The 20,638-nt window shown below is 37.5% G+C and overlaps 1 long non-coding RNA gene across 2 annotated transcripts in view; it reads right to left on the reverse strand.

Annotated features, from left to right (window-relative positions):
- The window catches only part of LOC111750918 (uncharacterized), a 463,388-nt gene extending 444,667 nt beyond the window's left edge, over positions 1-18,721 (reverse strand). Inside the window, exon 1 of one of the 2 annotated variants that reach the window (XR_010319348.1) lies at positions 16,213-18,721. This is a non-coding gene — a long non-coding RNA (uncharacterized LOC111750918). The remainder of the gene's footprint in view (positions 1-16,212) is intronic. The other variant, XR_010319347.1, reaches the window with a different exon arrangement.
- Between the last annotated feature and the right edge of the window lie 1,917 nt (positions 18,722-20,638).

A 20,638-nucleotide genomic window follows, 5' to 3' on the forward strand; every position in this document is an offset into this window, starting at 1 on the left:
AAGTTATTTACTCAAATGAAATCTTTCATGGAAATGCAATATTTAAAACAGGACAATGTGAAATTGGCCAGACGGAAGTGTTAGATCGGTTCAGAGTGCAATCACTCATCATTTCCACCAGCCCACCTCTGTCATCTTAGGGGAATACCTAGTCTCCTTGTTATTCATTGCCCACAATTTTAAAACTACTGATTACAATTCAGTGACAATCTGAGATAAGAATCTAATAATCATGTGCCTGTCTGGTCAACCAATCACATTACAGAACTATTGAACTTGTCATCAACAGCCTATTAGGTTTCTGACCAAGAGAATCATGAAGTTAATATAATTTCAGACAAAACTTAAGGCATTTGATGTTGTAGGTCTTATAACAAAATAGACATTTTTCCTCAAAAAAAAAAAAGCCACATTCATAACTCAATGTATTTTATAATATCTTTACAAACTTCCAGTTGACAGTTGCTCTTCAAGTTCTAATATTCTAAAATTATGCATCCTGAAAATATCAGCAAAAATTTTAGGGGAAACACAGTATTACATTTCCTAAAGAATGAAGTTAAGAAGAGTTGATGGCAAAGATCTCTTTTTGGTTTGGGATCAAACATCTTTCCAACGTGGTCAATGGAAGTACTCATGGGTGGAAGTTTAAAACAATATACTTGGTACTTTGTGTTTATTCTTACACAAGAGTGAATACCTGTATGTTTGTAGATAATAATACAATTAATCATTTAATGTTGTACCCCTTCCTCAGTTATGTGGCCGTATGCTGTCTAGATACAAGTGAATGGAGAATTTCTCAGGATTCAGTTTTTTCAATGTCTGTTGTTGTTAGATGCCCTTGAGTCGGTTCCGACTCATAGCATCCCTATGCACATCAGAACGAAACACCGCTAGGTCCTGAGCCATCCTTACAATCGTTGGTATGCTTGAGCTCATTGTTGCAGCCACTGTGTCAATCCACCTCATTAAGGGTCTTCCTCTTTTCTGGTGACCCTGTATTCTGCCAAGCAAGATGTTCTTCTCCAGGGACTGATCCCTCCTGACAACATGTCCAAAGCATGTAAGATGCAGTCTCGCCATCCTTGCCTCTAAGAAGCATTCTGGCCGCACTTCTTCCAAGACAGATTTGTTCGTTCTTTTGGCAGTCCGTGGGATATTCAATATTCTTCACCAACACCACAATTCAAAGGTATCAATTCTTCGGTCTTCCTTATTCATTGTCCAGCTTTCACATGCATATGATGTGATTGAAATACCATGGCTTGGGTCAGGCGCACCTTAGTCTTCAGGGTGACGTCTTTGCTCTTCAACACTTTGAAGAGGTACTTTGCAGCAGATTTACCCAATGCAATGCATCTTTTGATTTCTTGACTGCTGCTTCCATGGCTGTTGATTGTGGATCCAAGTAAAATGAAATCCTTGACAACTTCAATCTTTTCTCCATTTATCATCATGTTGCTCATTGGTCCAGTCAGGATTTTTGTTTTCTTTATGTTGAAGTACAGTCCATACTGAAGTCTGTGGTCTTTGATCTTCATTAGTAAGTGCTTCAAGTCCTCTTCACTTTCAGCAAGCAAGGTTGTGTCATCTGCATAACACAGGTTGTTAATTAGTGTTCCTCCAATCCTGATGTCCATTCTTCTTCATATAGTCCAGCTTCTCGGATTATTTGCTCAGCATACAGATTGAATAGGTATGGAGAAAGAATACAACCCTGAGGCACACCTTTCCTGACTTTAAACCAATCAGCATTCCCTTGTTCTGTCCAAACAACTGCCTCTTGATCTATGTAAAGGTTCCTCATGAGCACAATTAAGTGTTCTGGAATTCCGACTCTTCGCAATGTTATCCATAGTTTGTTATGAACCACACAGTCGAATGCCTTTGCATAGTCAATAAAACACAGGTAAACATCCTTCTGGTATTCTCTGCTTTCAGCCAGGATCCATCTGACATCAGCAATGATATCCCTGGTTCCATGTCCTCTTCTGAAACCAGGCTGAATTTCTGGCAGTTTCCTGTCAATATACTGCTGCAGCCATTTTTGAATGATCTTTAGCAAAATTTTGCTTGCATGTGATATTAATGATATTGTCGTATAATTTCCACATTCTGTTGGTTCACCTTTCTTGGGAATAGGCATAAATATGGATCCCTTCCAGACAGTTGGCCAGGAAGGTGTCTTCCGTATTTCTTGGCATAGATGATTGAGCACCTCCAACGCTGCCTCTGTTTGTTTAAACACCTCAACAGATATTGCATTGATTCCTGGAGCCTTGTTTTTCACCAATGCCTTCAGAGCACCTTGGACTCCTTCCTTCAGTACCATCGGTTCCTGATCATATGCCATCTCCTGAAATGGTTGAACATCGACTAATTCTTTTTGGTATAATGACTCTGTGTATTCCTTCCATCTTCTTTTGATGCTTCCTGCATTGTTTAATATTTTCCCCATGGAATCCTTCACTATTGCAACTTGAGGCTTGAATTTTTTCTTCAGTTCTTTCAGCTTGAAAAACACCGAACGTGTTCTTTCCTTTTCGTTTTCCGTCTCCAGCTTTTGCACACGTCTTTATAATACTTTACTTTGTCTTCTTGAGATGCCCTTTGAAATCTCCTGTTCAGTTCTTTTACTTCATCAATTCTTCCTTTTGATTTTTTTTTTTTCTGGGCTCGACGTTCGAGAGCAAGTTTCAGAGTCTCCTCTGACATCCATCTTGGTCCTTTCTTTCTTCCTGTCTTTTCAATGACCTCTTGCTTTCTTCATGGATGATGTCCTTGATGTCATTTCACAACTCGTCTGGTCTTCGGTCACCAGTGTTCAATGGGTCAAATCTATTCTTGAGATGGTCTCTAAGTTCAGGTGGGATATACTCAAGGCCATATTTTGGCTCTGGTGGAATTGCTCTGATTTTCTTCAGTTTCAGCTTGAACTTGCATAGGAGCAATTAATGGTCTGTTCCACAGTCAGCCCCTAGCCTTGTTCTGACTGATGATATCGAGCTTTTCCATCATCTCTTTCCACAGATGTAGTCAATTTGATTTCTGTGTGTTCCATCTGGCGAGGTCCATGTGTTTAAGTTACTGAAAGAAGGTATTTGCAGTGAAGTCATTGGTCTTGCAAAATTCTATCATTCGATCTCTGAAATTGTTTCTATCACCAAGGCCATATGTTCCAACTACTGATCCTTCTTCTTTGTTTCCAACTTTTGCATTCCAATCACCAGTAATTATTAATGCATCTTGATTGCATGTTCGATCAATTTCAGACTGTATTAGCTGATAAAAACTTCTATTTCTTCATCTTTGGCCCTAGTGGTTGGTGCATAAATTTGAATAATAGTCTTATTAACCGGTCTTCCATGTAGGCATATGGATGTTATCCTATCACTGACAGCGTTGTACTTCAGGATACATCTTGCAATGCTCTTTTTGACAATGAATGCAACATCATTCCTCTTCAAGTTGTCATTCCCAGCATTGTAGACTGTATGATTGTCTGATTCAAAATGGCCAATACCAGTCCATTTCAGCTCACTAATGCTTAGGATATTGGTGTTTATGCATCCCATTTCATTTATGAGGATTTCCAGTTTTCCTAGATTCATATTTCGTACATTCCAGGTTCCAGTTATTAATGGATGTTTGCAGCTGTTTCTTCTCATTTTGAGTTGTGCCACATCAGCAAATGAAGGTCCCGAAAGCTTTACTCCATCCACGTCATTAAGGCTGACTCTACTTTGAGGAGGCAGCTCTTCCCCAGTCATCTTTTAAGTGCCTTCCAACCTGGGGGGCTCATCTTCCAGCACTGTATCAGACAATGTTCCACTGGTATTCATAAGGTTTTCACTGGCTAATGCTTTTCAGAACTAGACTGCTGGGTCCTTCTTCCTAGTCTTTCTTAGTCTGGAAGCTCAGCTGAAACCTGTCCTCCAAGGGTGACCCTGCTAATATCTGAATACCTATGGCATAGCTTCCAGCATCACAGCAACATGGAAGCCCCCACAGTACGACAAACTGACAGACACGTGGGGGTTCTATGTCTACGGAATTAAAATTATTGTACATTGGGATGACGTAAGAGGAATTGAGATTCTGAACTGTCATTCAATTAACTGTGCCATTTAAAAGATCTTCCTGAGTCTTGTCACCAAAAACATAGCAATTGCACTAATTACAAATAGAGGAAGGTTATATCCTTTTTTATTGGCCTATTAAGGTAGTTCTTTCTGGTGCATAAACTATCTCAATGAAAAATGAGTTTTTTTTTGGAGTAGGCTAAAATAACTTTTTCAAGCCACTAGGGTGCAGTTTAATATAATGAAGGAGTAATTTACAAAATGGTGAACTGACTCATTAATTTACTAAATGATATCCATTGACTCAAAAGAATAAACAAAACTTCCCAAAGATCTTAACTTATTCCCATGGCATAGTTTGTGTATTAATAGACCTTAGCTTTTTGTGCACGTTTTGAGAGATTGTTATTACATGCCTAAATTTGTTTATCTCTGTTAAAAAAATACTATACTGCAGGGCTATAGAAAAGAGAAAGGATTATGTGTTTAAATTTGAAAACTGCTTTACTGTCATTTTCATTATTATGACTATGCAAGTTTGTATTAATCTCCTAATTTTGCTGTTGAATAAGCTGAGACACAAAGAAGCTAAGTTACTTTTCCAAGGTCACATAGTCAATTAGTAGCAAAACTGAAATTACTGCTTGGAGTCCTCAGTCCAGTTCTTTGCTAACTAAATCACTTTGCCTTTCTGCTCTGTGTGAGGATTGTTTTACATTAATTAAAGAGCCTGGCCATAAACACTCATTTACTCATTTTTGCTTTTTATAGTGAAAAATGTTGTTGAATTGAATTCAAAAAGGAAAAAGAAAAAAATATTTTGGCATTTATTTTAGCTTAAAACAGCTGAACTGGATGTTTGTCAAACTTGGCAGAGACTGAAGTCTGACAGAGAGTAAACTCATGCCAACTTTCATTTGAAATGAAATGTTCTGCCAAAGTTATAAGCTACTGAAAATTGGGGCTTTACATTAAACTGTCATTTCAATACACTCTGCCACTGTCTCATAAATACTCTTACTCCAATAAGTAAAGATTGATATCATCATAAAACTTATGGGATATTCTTTGTGCTAGACTTCCTAGGTTAAAGGACCCTCATCAGTTCAGTCATTTGGAGGCTCATTAGATACTTCATTTCTATTTTACATATTTTATTACATTCTTTTCTCATATATAGTTTTCCATTCCCATGCATGTTCTGATCTTATTTAAATCTACTTTTACTAATGCTCTGTTTTCATTTTATTTTTTAGAAGGAATGCTCTGGGAATATTTGGGTATGTCACTCTTTCGAACAGTTCCAAATATGTGTGCATGTATGGCATAAGTCTTGCTGTCCACCAAAGTTTAACCACAAGAGGCCTGTACGCCTGACTGCTTTCTTCTCCTTCTCTTCCCTTCACTAGAGGGGAGAGCCTATTTTTCACCTGAAAATTCCCTTAGAAATGATGAAGGGCCTATTAGGTCTGTGAAATGTATTTGCCAGAAATCTTTTTTTTAAATATTGTTGTTTTTTAGGTAAAAGTTTACCGTGCAAATTAGTTTTTCATTCAAAAATTTATACACAAATTGTTTTGTGATATGGGTTGCAATCCCCACAATGTGTCAGCACTCTCCCCTTTTCCACCTTGGGTTCTCTGTGTCTGTTTGTCCAGTTTTCCTGTCCCTTTTTGCCTTCTCATCTTTGCTTTTGGGCAGGTGTTACCCATTTGGTCTCCTATACTTGATTGAACTAAGCAGCACGTTTTTCACATGTGTTACTGTTTGCTTTATAGGCCTGTCTGATTTTTGGCTGAAAGGTGGACTTCAGGAGTGGCTTCAGTTCCGAGTTAGCAGGGTGTCCAGGGGCCATAGTCTTGGGGGTTCCTCCAGTCTCTGTAAGACCAATATGTTGTCTTTTTTTGTGAATTTCAATTTTCTTCTACATTTTTTTCCTACTCTGTCCGGGACCCTCTATTGTGATCCCTATCAGAGTGGTCAGTGATGGTAGGGAGGCACCATCTATTTCTTCTGGGCTCAGGCTGGTGGAGGTGGAGGTTCATGTCTTTTAGACGTATTTTCCTCGTGTCTTTGATTTTTTCACTCTGTTTTGCTCTAGACATGATGGGACAAATAGATGTATCTTAGATGGCTGCTCACAAGTTTTTAAGACCCTAGACACTACTCACCAAAGTAGGATGTAAAACTCTTTCTTATGAACTGTGTCATGTCAACCGACCTAGATGTCACCCAAAACCTTGGTCCCCAGGCCTCAGCCCCAGTAACTCAGTCCCTCAAGGTATATGGTTGTGTCTAGGAAGCTTCTATGGCTTTGCTTTGGTCAATTGAGCTGACTTCCCCTATATTGTGTGTTGTCTTTCCCTTCACCAAAGTTAACACTGATCTACTATCTAGCTAGTGATTTCGCCTCCTCACCCCTCCCCCCGTCATAACCATCAAAGTTTTTTTTTTTCTATGTGTCTACCTTTACTTTGTTTTTATAATAGCGGTCTCATACAATATTTGTCCTTTTGTGATTGACTTATTTCACTCAGCATAATGCCCCTCGGATTCATGCAGGTTGTGAGATGTCTTGCAGATTCATCATTGTTCTTTATCATTATGTAGCATTCCATTGTGTGCGTGTACTATGATTTGTTTATCCACTCCTCTATTGATGAGTACTTATATTGTTTTCATCTTTTTGCTATTGTGAATAATGCTGCAATGAACATGAGTGTGCATATGTCTAGTCATGTGACAGCTATTTCCCTAGGATATGTTCTTAGGAGTGGGATTGCTTTGCTTATCCAGGGCCTCTTTCCTTTCCATACAAATTTAGTGATCAGTTTTTCCACCCCTTTAAGGAATGTTTTTGGTGTTTGGATTGGGATTGCATTATATTTGTAGATCTCATAGGGTAGAATTGAACATTTAAGAAGTAGAACTAGCAAGGCTAGAATGAGAAGGATGAAGGAAGGTGACAATCAATTATAACTCCCAAGTGTCTGCTTTAGGACACAGGTAGGCATAATAAGGGCTCACAATGTTGAATTTTCCTCTCCAATAGCATGGTATGTTTTTCCATGTATGTAGTTCTCTTTTGGTTTTTTGCAATAGTGTTCTGTAGTTTTCTTTGTATTCTCTTATGTCCCTGGTTAGATTTATTCCTCAATATTTTATCTTTTTAAGGGCTATTATAAATGGTGTTATTCTTGCCAGGAACTTTTAAAGCAGAATATACTACATTTGGAGCCCTGGTGGCACAGCAGTTAAGAGCTATGGTAGGCTATGGCTGCTAACCAAAAAGTTGGTAGTTTGAATCCACCAGCCACTCCTTGGAAACCCTATGGAGCAGTTCTACTCTGTCCTATAGGGTTGCTATGAGTCAGAATCTACTTGACAGCAATGGATTTGATTTGGTTCTTTATACTACATTTGGGATTTCAAAAATATTAAGTGTCTAACAGATGAGAATACACTGAAATGGTGTTTTCCTAATACTGATTAAATGCTACATGATTAGCTTTATGGGGTTTCTGGCTAATGCTGACAGTTTCCTAATGACTTAAATAAGCTGAAATGCCCTGCTGTTCTTTTAGCCTTTATATGCCTACCTGTGTCCAAAAGCAGACACTTGGAAGTGATCATGGATTATCCATTCCTTTATCCCTGACATTTCAGCCCTGCTAATTCGACCTCCTTCCCTCCTCCCTATCTCTACTGCCATTTTCACTTTCTTAATTCAGAACCTCACCTTGATTACTGCAACAGATGTGGTCTATCTGAGGCTATACACATTTCCCTCAGACACAATATTTTTATGTTTACAGAATGATCTTTTAAAAAGGAAAAGCCTCATTATACCTCTCCCTTGATTAAAACCCTTCCACAGTCTTTTATTGTCTTTGTGATAAAATCTAAATACTGTTCTCTGTTACACATGACTTTCGAAGACCTGGTAGTTGTTTTTGGCAATATAAAACATTCTCAAAACTCTGAAATTCAGGAAAACATCAGTGGCTAGAGAAATCCCCCCACCCTTAGTGTTCCAGAAAACACCTTAACTGAAAAGAGCCAGCCTTCCCACATAAGACTTAGAGAAGACTCCCACATGCCTTCTTGTTTACCTACGACAAGGCCAGACAGAGACCATCTAAATGCTGTGTCTCCTAAAAGATTACTTGAACTTCCAGTTGGCACTGATCAATCAAAATGAAATGTGAATAAATAACATTTTAGTTAAAATTCTTTCCTTCCTGAACTTTTACCCACCCTCAGCCTGACCCAGCAGCATACAGCTGGCTTCAGGATAAAACATTTTCTGATCTACTATCTCATCGTCCCACCCATTCATCATGCTTCCTCACACCTAATTCTTTCTAGCCTCGTTTACCTCTGTCTATAAAAGAAGAATCTTTTTTGCCTAATCCTTGAGATATGTGCTGATCTTATGGTTAGAGCATTTTCCCAACTGAAATAATCTCCCTTCCCCAGTTATAATAATCTCATCCAGCACTTTTCAAAAATCCTTTTGAATAAAGTTTCTCCGTTCTAATTCTGGATTTATTTATTTTTTTAAATTTGGCACCTTCCACTACACATTAATATCCTGACACTGTTGTGTTATACTTCACTTTGTAGTGCTGGTAATTCTTATAGATCCCTGTACATACTATGCTACAGTGAAAATCCAAGCTTTTGTTATGTTGTAAAAATCTGTCTTTAGATCATCTTCCTTCTTGTATCTGAGAAATTCATGTGTATCTTTCAAGAATGAACAAAGATATTTGTACTCAAGGAGGCCTCCTTCTGTGTATGCCACAGGCTTTGGTAAGTATCTCTTACAACCTGAGAGCATTTGTATCACTGCATTCAACGCACTATAAAATAGTGTCTTGCACCTTGGCTTTTTCCCTCAATTGACTGTGAGGTCTTTGACAACATGGAGAATCTTATGAAGCTTTATAACCTCAGTCCCCCATAGTGCTTGGCATATAGTAGGTACACAGTATAAATTTGCTGAACAAATGAGTGAATGAGCAAATATTTCTTTTTCTGTGTGCTCTCTTAATTTCAATGTTCCTTGTTTTCTCCTTACCTGTCCCTCACCTTGTAACTGATGCTGTCTGGTCAGGTTGTTTTTTGTGACTTGATTGTTGCCCTTGATTAACAGGCAGCAGTGACATACGCAGAGCACTCTAGACTGCTGAGTTCTTTACTGACATTACTTTGATAGATCTAGCTATGATTTTAGTTCCCTTACCAAGGAAAGACTCTTACCCCTCTACCACTCCCCTTCAGTTTATAACAACAGATTATTCACTATTCAGTGAATATTCCTTGTCTTTTCATAAAGAAGCACTTTGCATGTTTCTGTAAGCCAATTTGTGAAATAATATCCTCAGGAAAAAAAAATCACAAGTAATAATTTGTTTTAGAGCAAATTATTTGATGGACCCTATTCCAAGAACTTTATGTACATTACCTCATTTAATCCTAGTTATCATCTATTTGATTCCAACTCATAGCAACCCCCTGTGTGTCAGAGTAGAACTCTGCTCCACAAGGTTTTCGATGGGTGAATTTTTTGGAAGTAGAACAGCAGACCTGTCTTCCAAGGTACCTCTACGTGAACTCAAACCTCTACCGTTTTGGTCTGCACCACCCAAGGACTCCCAGTCCTGACACAGGCCCCGTTCAGTAAGTACTGATATTAACACCCATTTACAAATGAGGAAACTGGAGCTTCAGGTGGTTAAGTAGTTTACCTGACCAAAATCCTACAGCCGATAAGGAGCAAAACCATATTGATTTCGGATTGCCTGATTCCAAACACTATGATCTTAAGAGCAATACTATACTTATTTTATCCTAAAATCTCCTACTATCATCTTCCTATACCTAAAACTATTACAGTCATGTGTCGTTTAATGTCCACCAAACATTCTGTGAAATAGGACATTATAGTGATTTGGATGTTGTATGAACACCAAGTTACGGATGAAGGTCCTTTTGGGCATTCACTTGTCCATATTAAAAACTTGCTGGGGCAAATAACCTCCCTCTATAATTTTTTTTTTTTTTTTAAATTATAGAGGGAAATAACCTCCAAACTAATTTTTTATAATTAGTTTGGAAACCCTGGTGGCTTACTGGTTAAGTGCTACGGCTGCTAACCAAAGGGCTGGCAGCTCAAATCCTCCAAGCCCTCCTTGGAAACCCTATGGCGCAATTCTACTCTGTCCTATAGGGTCGCTATGAGTTGGAATTGACTCCACAGCACTGGGTATGGCTTTTTTTTTTTTTTTTTTTGGTTATAGTTAGTTTATCTAAGGTTTTAACAAAGTCTTTTGTTGCCTTCTTATCCAAACTCGCAGACTCCTCACTCGCTTTCACATTGTGCAGTGAAAAATGTTTGTAGCGCTTGAATCACCCAGAGCTAGCAGTATGCTTCATATTGTAGCCTGGTCCTTCTTTTTCTGTAAGCGTCTGGAACAAGCTTCTTGTTTGTTCATCAAGTTGCTGAAAGGGATTAGTTTTTGTGTTTGGTCCTCAATCCACATCATTGGCAGTTTCTCCACAGCTGATACAGGTCTGTCCCACTTTTTCGTTAGCCTTGTAGCTTTCAGTGGAGCTGATCCTTTAACAGCTTGGAGAATTTTTTCTTTGTTTTTGAGGATCATCGTGATTGTCCAGTAAGACATGCCTAAATCCATTATGTCTGGTTCTCTGATTGGGATTTCTGAACTCTATTATAACCTGATGGTATCACGGATATATATGCAGCTGGACGTTGCCTGAACAGACATTATGCTTGCATGACAGTAGTGTCAACACAAATGATGTAGTTGAAAAATTACTAATGAGCCATAAAATATTACAGATGATTTTTATTTTATATAGTTTTTTTTTTTTTTTTAAATGGGGCATGGGAGAGAATGCTTAAAACCAACTTACTCATTTGACTGGTTATATATATATATATTAGCTTTTCTTTGATCTATTTACTTTATAAGGAGCCTTGGTGAAGCAACAGTTAAGCTGTTGGCTGCTATCCAAAACGTCAGTGGTTCAAACTCACTAGTGGGTCCATGAGAGAAAAGACCTGGTGGTCTGCTCCCATAGATATGACAGCCTAGGAAACACTATGGTATAGTTTTACTCTGTCCTACAGGGTTGCTATGAGTCAGACTCGACTCCGTGACACACAACAATAATAGCAATTTATTTTTGTAGCTATAGACTTTATCAGGTTATTATCTTTTATCTACTCCCATCCCCAACATTTCTTTAAAAGTTAAACTCTCAAAATTCTGAAAGAGGAAAGAAACTGTTGAAAGCACTAGAATGGGATCAGTTGCAGCTTTAACATTCTTTCTATTTTTGTATCTTTGAGGTTGCAACAGCCCTTCCTTCCTCCCTTGACGGTTTGAAAGATTACTTTTTCAGCTAGCTATGTCACCACAGTGTATAATAAAAAAAAGCAGAAGCACTTTTATGACAACAGAATCTTTTTTGTTCCTTTTTGACATTAGCAGCTGGGATTGTTACTAAGAAGCATTGGGAGAAAAGGGAAAGAAGATAGATGATCAACACTTACTTGGGGAATGGGAGAAATATGCAGTCAATGTAGTTCATTTTTATTGACCTAGGGAGACTCTTCAGGGTACAGCAGCTAGAAGAATAACATAGCTCTGAGATGGAGTGGGAGTCAAGGGGATTCCTCCCCCACATGAAAATTGACCCATGGTCTCCAAGAAGATTGTAGCCTTCTAATAGCTTTCCCTAACATTCCCACATGGGGAGAGTTCATGTAAATCAGATAAGCATTCTTGATATTAATTTTCTACCATATGCTCGGGGTAGGATTGTTGGATTCATCAAATAAAAATACAGGACACCCAGTTAAATTTGAATTTCAGATAATACTTTCTATTTTTAGTATAACTATGTCCCATGCAATATTGCATGTCTCATGTAATATTTATACTACTATAACATTCACTGTTTATCTGAAGCTTAACTGGGTGTCTTGAATTGTATCTGGTTCAAGGGCTCTTTCAGTTTGTTAACGTAGAATTTTTTTTTCTTTTTTTAGCTTCTATGAGGATACAGAATATGTAAGGGGAAGAGAAATATAGAATGGAATTAAAACATTTAAATTATCACTAATCAATTTTTGGATTCTAAATAAAATTATTAAAGACAGCATTTCACCACTAGGTTATGTGTATTTAAAATTGAAAGATCAATTTCCTTCACATTTTCTATAGTTCTCTATGAGGTTTAGTCTTCAAATATGGTTTAAGGTTCCTGGCTAACTTACCATAAATCAAATTGTTAATTCTATTAGATGTGCAAAGTTCGTCACGTCCGGAGAATGGGCTTTATGGAGAATTTATTTTAGAAGGGGTGCTGCTAGCCTGGTATTCTCAGACTACCTACCAGGAAGATATCTTTAGAAGATAACTAGATTTAGTCTGGTAAGATTTTACTTTTTAAATCCTAAAAGGGTTTGTTTTACTTTGGAATTTTGTGTAAACAATCAAGCTATTGTTTAATAATTGTAGAACTCAGGATTAGCTTAAGCACTTTGTAGGTATTAAGCACTGATGAAGTAATGGTGAGCTACTGTCCATTGTGTAATACACAATTCAACATAAAACAATACCAAGAAATAAAATAACAATAAAAACATCCAATAACTTTACATTTTTTCATATCTTTAGAAATATCAAGTTATTTGAAATTTGTTCAAAATAATTAATTTTGGTCCCTCTGCTTTGCTGGCATCTTAAGCAAACACGACAATCATAAAATCAGCATTGCTATTACTCTCTTTCACACTATGAAATAACCAATAAAGTATTTACTAAGTAGTTCATACATAAAATTAAAATGATAGAGGACAAATTATAAGTGACGTTCACTCATAATTAATTACTCTCTCTAGTAATGTAATATGTCAGATTTGCTAAACTAAAACTACATTTTTAATTTACCTGTTCAATCTGTATGCTGAGCAGAAGCTGAACTATGTGAAGAAGAATGCAGTATGAGAATTGGAGGAAGGCTTATTAACGACCTCCAATATGCAGATGATGCAACCTGGCTTGCTGAAAGTGAAGAGGACTTGAAGCACTTACTGATGAAGATTAACGACTACAGCTTCAGTATGGATTGCACTTTAACATAAAGAAAACAAAAATCCCCACAACTGGACAAATAAGTAATATCATGATTAACCGAGGAAATATTGAAGGTGTAATGGATTCATTTTACTTGGATCCACAATCAATGCCCATGGAAGCAGCAGTCAAGAAATCAAATGACGTATTGCATTGTACAAACAGCTACAAAGGGCCTCTTTAAAGTGTTGAAAAGCAAAGACGTCACTCTGAGGACAAAGGTCCTCCTGACCCAAGCCATGATGTTTTCAATTGCCCCATATCCATGTGAAAGCTGGACAATTAGTAAGGAAGCCTAAAGAAGAATTGACACCTTTGAATCATAGTGTTGGTGAAGAATATTTAATATACCATGGACTGCCAGAAAAAGGAACAAATCTGCCTTGAAAAAGTACAGCCGGAATGCTCCTTAGAAGCAAGGATGGTGAGACTGTCTCAGGTACTTTCAACATGTTATCAGGAGGGACCATTCCCTGGAGAAGGACATCACGTTAGGTAAAGCAGAGGGTCAGAGAAAAAGAAGACGCTTAATGAGGTGGATTGACACAGTGGTTCCAACAACGGCTCAAGCATAGCAATGATTATGAGGATGAGTGCAGGATAGGGCAGCGTTTCATTCTGTTGTACGTATGGACTCTTAGGAGTCAGAACTGACTCAGTGGCACCTAACGACAAAACTACATCTCCCAGAATTCTCTTTCCTGTAGGGTTAACATTGATCTTAAGCCATTTTAAAGAAGACCTGGGAGGCAGATCATAAGCTCTGAAGATTGATGTTGAGCACCAGACCCTGTAGCAGCTCACATACTATGTTGTAGCTGATCAGACAACTCCCTTGATAGAGTGCAGCAGCACTGGACCTCAGTTCTTTTGGCTCCCATGAGATTTCCTGTATCTTGTCCAAGTCCTAGGACAAGTGCAATGCCTTTCTGTGGAAAAGGCTGTCACCTCCTACAGCCACTATGGCATCAATTATGTAGGTGGTGACAGAGTCTACTTCATCCTTATGGGCACCAGTAGCCAACCCTCTTAAGTGTTCCAGGGTGCCCTCGCATGTCCCAGTTTTTCCACTTTCCTCCTCAAATGCCCCTCTGACCAACCTGTAGACTGAGCATGGATTGATCCACCATCTCCCACAACTGTCTGAGGTCTAACTCATAAGTAATCAGTATTCTACTTCACTCATACTGTATCTGTTTCTGTAACTGAACCCTGATTGATACATTGTCCTTATAAGACTATTGTTGAAAACATAGACCAGGTTTGTGACGGCGAAGTCCATCCCAAGCCAGCTTCTCTATACCTCATCTTGGTCCTGCACATTTTTTTCTAGATTCCTAAGCTCCATGATGATCCATTTCCAATGTTACTGTAGGACAGTCGGTAACAAATTACCAGTTTTTCGTCAGAACTGATGATAATCAATCACGTTCTATTCTAATTTCACTGTGCGTAATGTCTCTCTCTTTTTTTTTAATGTCTCTAGTTCATTTGTTGAAGGATTCATTTAAACTCTGCTATCATCTTCTATGTCTACCTTCCATAGTCCTGGAATTAATCTACTTGAAAATTTGAAAAGAAAGCACAAGTATGATTTGAAAATAATATGAGCTGCACATAAAATGAACTACATATTATTTGCTCCCCAGACAATGTATGTATATTCACCAAGCTACAAATAATAGGGATAAATACAGGAAATAATAATTATACATATTTCAAGCAAAGTTTTTTTTTTTTTTTTTTCCCTAGCAAGACACCAAGAAGCACTTTTCTAATTTTTCCCTCACTCATCTGGCTGCAGCAATGGAGAGAAAACTTGTTACTCATCTTGTCACAACTGCTGTCTATTCAGGGTATTGTTTGTGACCTGACCCTTGCCCTTGGTTAAGGCAGCAGTGACATATGCAGAGCCCTGCAAACTGCTAAGTTCTTCACCGATTTTAATAGATCTAGATCTGATTTTAGTTCCTTTACTAAGGGGAGACTCTTCTCTCTCTACCACTCCCCCCTCAGTTTATAGTAACAGATCATTCACTATTATGTGACTACTCCTTGCATTTTCATATTATGGAAGCTTAATACATTAAAATGTTAACTTCTTTTTTTTTTCTTTTAATTTTCTTCTATACATACACATTTCTACTCCAGCTAAGCGCTTTGGGAGGCTTTGCCTCTGGAAAATTAGGCCACACCAACTGGAAGCTATGAGAAGGGAATCCTTTTCTTAGCTTTTGCATTTCAAAAGTATGATACAAGAAACTAGATGTGTCAATGAATGCCAGTGAGGACACATGAAACAAATAATCAGATGTTCCAATTCCCCCACGACCTGTTAGGAATGCATAAATCCCTTGAATTTGGACATAACCTTGGACAAAGTCAGGAGCCCCAAATTAGCTCAGATTAACTTCTGCTACTTCTGTTAGAATGAAGACTCAAAATTTAAAGTGTATTCCTTAAACACCTTAACTATTATTATACCATTAATATCTTACTCCCTTTGCTCATGTTGCTGATTGTCCCATGTGGGGATGTTATCATCCGTATTCCCGTCCACTTGTACATCTGAATGACTGATCTCTCAAAGCATGTCTTGGATTCCACCTCTTACTTCCACGTACAGCCTCTGCATTCAGCTGAACCCAGTACCACTTTATCAATTGCCTTCAAGTTAATTCTGACTCATGGTGACCTCACAATGTTTGTGAAAATAGAACTGTGTTCTATAGAGTTTTCTGTGTCTGATTTTTCAGAAGTAGATTGCCAGGCTTTTCTTCTGAGGTGCCTCTGTATGGACTTGAACCTCCAATCTTTTGCTTAGCAGTGAACTCATTAACTGTACCATGCAGAGACTACCTCCCCCCAGTAACGGAGTATCTTAGTTATCTAGTGCTGCTATAACAGAAATACCACAATAGGTGACTTTAACAAATAGAAATTTATTTTCTTACTGTTTAGGAGGCTAGAAGTCCAAATCCATGTTGCTGGCTCTAGGGGAAGGCTTTCTCTCTCTGTTGGCTCTGGAGGCAGGTCCTTGTCTCTTTTCAGCCTCTGTTTCTTGGTTTCTTGGAGGCCTCATGTGGTATGGCATCTATCTTCTTCCATCTCTGCTTGCTTTCTTGATCGGTTGCTCAATCTGCTCTTTTATATGTCTCAAAAGAGATTGGCTTAAAACACTTCCTACAGTAATACTGGTTCATTAACATAACAAAGAAACCAGTTTCCAAATAAGATTATAACCACACGTATAAATCAAAAACCAAACCTATTGCTGTCGAGTTGATTCTAACTCATTGCAACCCTGTAAGATAGAGCAGAACTGCCACATAGGGTTTCCAAGGAAAGGCTAGTGGATTCAAACTGCCAACCTTTAAGATAGCAGCCGAACTCTTACTCTCTGTTCCACCAGGGCTTCAACCACATGTACACAGGTTAGAATTTACAACATATATTGAATTGAGGTACACAATCCAGTCCATAACAGGGTGGCAAAACTTCTCAAATCCAATAACATTTTGTTTGAACTTTAATTTTAGCACATACTATAACTTGAGTTTTTTAGAGTCAGATGTAAGGGTTTTTTGTTGTTGTTGTTAATAATTAATTTCACATACATTTACTGAAATCTACTCTTTGTTGAGGACCCCTGCTCTAAGTATTCATTTCAAAGGAATGAACTAGCAGGAATAACATCTTTATCTACTAGTGAAAGAGAGGATTAGAAGAAGCTTGTTGTCGTGTCTGTCTAGTGGATTTTGACTCATAGTGACCCTATAAGAAAGAATAGGACTGTCCTATAGAGTTTTCTGTGTTGTAATCTTCATGCAGGCAGATTATCAGGTCTTTTCTGCCTCAGAGCCACTAGTGGGTTTGAACCAGTGACCTTCTGGTTAGCAACCCAGTGTTTAATCATTGCACCTCCAAGGCTCCTTCAGAAGAAGCTTAAAAAAAAGTAAAGGGTAGGGGGAGGGTTTTACTGTTTCTGAATTTTAAGTCTTGCCCTCTTTTTAAATTCAATATAAACTAAATAATATGTTTTTTTTCCCTGACTTTATCTGAAGCTCCTTGAGAGCAGGAATGTTATTTTTCATACTTTCGCGTGGGCACATTAAAAGCAGAAGCGAAAATGCATTACTAAGATAAGTAAAGTACCTATTATTGCCCATCAATAACTTAACAGAAGTTATTTTACTATTTTCCAATGAACAATAAAACCTTCTGGCTGTTATTTTAAACAGGAGGGGATTAAAAGTAAATGTGAACTGTGTGGGACAGTCTCCCACATGGAGCCCAGGTAAGCCCATCCTTTTTTGAGTAGCCACCTTATCAATAAGGGGCTGTCATCAGGAAACAGATTACTGGCAGGGCAAAGTAGAGAGGATATGAAAAGTGCAAAACTCATTGCCTTTGAGTCAATTCCAACTCATAGCAGCCCTGTAGGACAGAGTAGAACTGCCCCATAGGGTTTCCAAGGTACAGCTGGTGAATTCCAACTGCCTACCTTTTGGTTAGCAGCCACGATCTTAACCATTGCACCACCAGCGCTCTGTGAAAAGTGCAAAGGAGTAGCAGATGAAGCTGAAATTAACTTTATTTATTTTGAAAATTTTTCCGGTCATGTATTAAGCTTGAGCAGTATAAAATCTTGTATTTGTAGAAAGGTAAAAAATAATAAGGAATAAATACAATTACTACCATTTATGAGTTATACCGTGTGTCAGACATATTAGCTGCTTTATGTATGTTGCCATTATTGCTTACACAACACTGTGGGTTACCCACTATTTGCATTATTTAGTTCCTATTTGCCTTAAAATATGCATGTGGGCACAAATTAACAATGAATTCTTCAGTGTTGTGTTCTACTAATAATCAAGATGAGGCTCTAAATTAACATATTTAACCCAATTACTCTGAGAATTAATCATTTCTCTCCTAGGCTCTTGGTCAATAATAATAATAATAATTTGTTTAGTTTTTTATTAAACTTTTTAAGTTAAAATGTTAAAATTTTATTTTTCTTCAAAAATGCTTTCTGTTGAATATAAACATTAACTAACAGTACTTCTAATAGAGTTTTCATAATTTGGAAATAACCTAATATTTGAGTTAGTTGCATCCTTTTAAAGTAATTGGAGACTGAAATTGTGATAAAATGAAACAAATATCAAAATATTCAGAAGTATTAAGAACAGAAATAACCTCATGAGGGTATAATCTAAGGATAGAATTCTTTAACCCGTGCTTTCATTCCATATTAGCTCATCTTCTTTTGAATATTTTTTTAAATGAAAGTATTAAAAGAGACAATGCTGAAATATGTTAAGACTCCTCTACAATTAGAAGAATTCTTTGTCATTTTGTCAGAGCTGAAATAATCCTTCACATAACTGCTTAAACCCATGCCAAATTGTCAACTGCTTAAACCCATGCCAAATTGTCAGCTGAAGTAAGGACTTCTTCTCCCCAGAGCCCCCGCCCCCCCCCCGCCCCATAATCAGAATCCTATATAAATGTTAAACAGGGGCATTAAGCTAACTAAGAATATGACACAGGATAATTCTTGAAAGTGTTCAGCCTAGAGCAAAACCGTAACTTAAAAAGTGATTTCAGCACCTCCTTGAATCTAGCAGGAGCTACTGGCTAGTAAAAGGGGAGACACATTATGTTTTGGGTGGCCATTAACACTGAGGTGAACCATAGCAAGAAAGAGGCCAGGCAGTTCTGTTTTGAAGAGTTCTTGCCTGGGAGTTGAATGTTGCTCCAGCAGTTTGCTGAATTACTTTAGATAAACCCCTTGATCTCTCTTTATCTTGGCTGTTTTATAGTTAAAATTATGAGAGCACTGACCTTATCTTACACAGCAGTTGGGAGTAATAGCTAATAAATTCACAGTAAAATTCTCTAAAAACATTGAGTGCTTAAATCATACACAGAGATGATCCTTTACTCACTTTATATAATAGCATTTTTACTCACAACATTTTCAAAGCCATAATAAAAAAAAAATTGTTGGAAAATGAATTTCTTTAGGATGCTTTCATCTACAAGAAAATGAAAAGCCTGAATGGTTTAAACAATAAGAGGCTTTATTATCTCACACATCTAGCTGTCCGCAGAAGTGTTATTTGAAGCTTGGTCAATTGAATGACTTAATGATACCATCAAAAACGGGGTTCCGTTCATCTTTTCTCCTTACCATCTCCAATATATCTTTCTCCCTGTCAGAAAAGAGAGGCAGTATTTGTTGTCATCATGTGCAGATACCACAAAACAGAAAAGAAAGGCATCTTTTTTTTTTTTTTTTTTTAATAGGATAACATGATTGGTTTGGTCTATGTAGGATTTGGGTTGGTCTATGTTTTTTTTTTTTTATGTAGAAGTAGAGGTGAGGTTATGAGACCTGGGATGGAAGTTCAACTCTATCCCCCACTAGAGGAAACTGGCTATTTGCTAATCAGCCAAGAGCGTCTGCAATAATTTATTTGGCTTTATATCTTGTGTAATTGGCTTGAATTTGACGTAAACTAACAGTGATTTTAGGTTAACAGAACTTTATACTATTTCTTGTAAGGATCTCTCTGATTGCTGTGGTCTGATGTTTTCTCCATTCTACAGATGAACGGGGACTCTGTTGTTTGGAGACCTGTGTTTTCCCTCAGAAATATATTATTCCAGCTTTTGGCTGACTCTGCCAAAAAACCCATTCTCTCATTTACCACGGTGTGACGAAAACAATTTTCTTATTCTTCCATGTTGCTTTATATATGTTTTTTCTTCTGTGGCTCAAATTGGTACGCAGCCTTTTCCCAGCACTTTTTCTATGTTCTTTTTGGAATCCTAAGGTAGTGGAAAGCATTTTTCTTTGTATTCTTTACACAGTCACAGAGTGCTCTATTTTCTTTTATCTGGTCTTAATTGAAAGTTTTCTTTCCCCAGAAGACATTGCTTTCCTTGTCACTGTTTTTTCCATAATGCTAGCAACTTGAATTTGACAGTAGAATTAATATCATTTTATCATTCAAAGTTACACATGAATCAATTACTCTTTAACCGTGTTAAAAATACTATCCCATACAAGTTAGAGAGACAAAAAGTAGATTAGTGGCTAGGATTTGGTGGAAGGGGAAATGAGTTATTTCTTAATGAGAACAGAGTTTCTATTTGAGGTGATGAAAATGTTTTGGAAATAAATAGTAATGACGGTTGAAGAAAAAATTAAAAAAAATGCATTTCAGATACTTGCCATATAGTGGTTTTCTGTACTTTATGTTTATTTGACTTACAAAATTCTGATGGATACTTTCTCTTATTCAGTGAAAATACTGACATCAGACATCAGAGTTTCCCTTTGTCCTTTAAGTCTTGCCATCACCC

Source organism: Loxodonta africana, chromosome 25, assembly GCF_030014295.1.
Source record: "Loxodonta africana isolate mLoxAfr1 chromosome 25, mLoxAfr1.hap2, whole genome shotgun sequence".
NCBI classification, from domain to species: domain Eukaryota; kingdom Metazoa; phylum Chordata; class Mammalia; order Proboscidea; family Elephantidae; genus Loxodonta; species Loxodonta africana.